The following is a 2,103-nucleotide window of genomic DNA, read 5'->3' on the forward strand; positions in this document are numbered from 1 at the left end:
TGAGTGATAGCCATGAAACAACATTTTCAAATTATTACCATCATTACCGTGTAAGCCTTAAATAACAGCCAAAAACATACTACGCAACCTAAAAACCTCCAGGTATTTTCGTGAACTAGACCTAGAGTTCAGTAAAGGGGGCTACTAGATCTCAGTAGAAAATGAGGTTCTTCCTATTCATCAAAGTGAACAGAGTGTACTGTCACACTCAATATGGGTTGCAACGCATCCCGAATCAATTCTGGCATCCATGCAATAATAAATCAGTAAGCATTTAGGAAGAGCATGCAACTTGTAAAAATAATAACTGAACTCTGTTCTCCGTTCCTTCAACTGAATGAATAAATTGTGAGCAAGGTTATTGTCAATGTGCGCCAAGAACCTAATTCCTACTCAATCTTGTGCGTTGTAGTGCATAATGAGTGCGACAGCTCATTTTCAGAAATTTTTGTGCAAGTCAGAAATGTATTAAGCACATGCTATAAAATACATTTCTAATATGCATGAAATTTACTAGTGTAAATTATTTAGAACTGCGATCTTGCTGTGCTAATTACCTAATAAATTATTTGTTTACACATGATAGTCAGGTATACCTAGAAAATGAACCAGCTGTTACTCAAGTCCCTTCAGCCAATGCCATCGAACAGTTTTATGGTGGCATATGGCCAATCCAAGGGCTGAGTGTTTATTCACCTTTCATGCGGAACCCAATATATACAAAGTCTAAGCAATGATTAAACTGCTCAAAAACTAGACATGGAATTCTATTTGTCTCCTAGCAACCAAAGTGCTTTATCCTTATAGTAACAGTTATGTCTTAAATATGTAACCTGTACAGAAATTGCAACCTCTTATGAAGAGAAGTTTGGCATCATTTCATACTTATTTACCTCTGCGAAAACAGCATAGTAGGAGGGCGCCAGGTGGATAAAAGATATGAACACGAAGAACTCTCCAAGTAGTAGTGTCATGGATGTCTCCATGCTTGCAATGCTAATGCACTCTTCTTCATCTACTGGCAGCACAATTCGATGGATGTTCCCCACGTCTGAGCCTGCATGTGAAAAACAAGTTACTTTACATAAAACATCATCACGTGTACACAAAACAATTATGAGTTGCAACATACTTTGCATAAGGACACTGACAAATATGAAATGAATCTGGTGGACAATTAGGGTAGTTATGTTTGTTTCTTTGCAATAATAACATACAGAACATGTTTCTATATAATTATAAACAGCCCTATTGTAAGATGAGCAAGAACTCTCAGCGTGGTGCAATCTGCCTTTCTTGATTTCTAAGAAGTTTTTCTAGTAAGAGCACTGCTTCTACAAAATGAGGCTATCCATACAAAAGAAAATATAATAATATATGTACACAAAATAGACTCGATTGGAAAGTGACTACTGACAGACCATAAGGATTATAGCTACAACTTTGCCAATCTTAAAAAAATGTTTACAATATCTTCAAATTCTAGAAACAAAATTATTTAAAAGTAATGGCACTGCAAACTCATACCTTATCTGACTTTGTTTTGGCTCAAGAGAAGGTGCCCCTGCATCCGAAGAAAGACGCAATCTTGTTATCGAACACCTTTCTCTGCGCATGCGACCATCGTGGCGGCCCGGGGCTGCCGCGCAGAAGGCTCTTTGCGGCTCACTGGGCAAAACGCAGTAGCTGGTAGCTCTACTGCGATGTTGACTGCAGTCTGTAACGCATGGCACGCGGCATTTTCCGCGTGTAAATTCGCCTGCTAAAGTACAGAGAAAAGCTGGCTGAGGCTTTCAGCTAATATTGCCCCAGAAAAAAAGAAAAACGAGACAGAAAATATTGTTATCAAACACCTTTCTTTGTGGACATCTGGCAGCCATGGAGGACGAAAGACAAGCTGGGGCGACGTGGTCGTTCTGTGGCCCGAAGCGGGGAGTTATATGATAGCTCACAAGACACTGCTGAAGGACGGCAGGTGTTCAGGCGGGCGCTGCGCCCCGCCGCTAAAGGTGGACTTAAATGTTAACATGTAGCAGACTAAGGTAATGCAGAACAGCCTCTGAAAGGAACATCAGTTTAGAATAGGGAGCGAAGTAATCGAAG

This window comes from Amblyomma maculatum, chromosome 3, assembly GCF_055883805.1.
Source record: "Amblyomma maculatum isolate TAMU_Amacu chromosome 3, ASM5588380v1, whole genome shotgun sequence".
NCBI lineage: Eukaryota > Metazoa > Arthropoda > Arachnida > Ixodida > Ixodidae > Amblyomma > Amblyomma maculatum.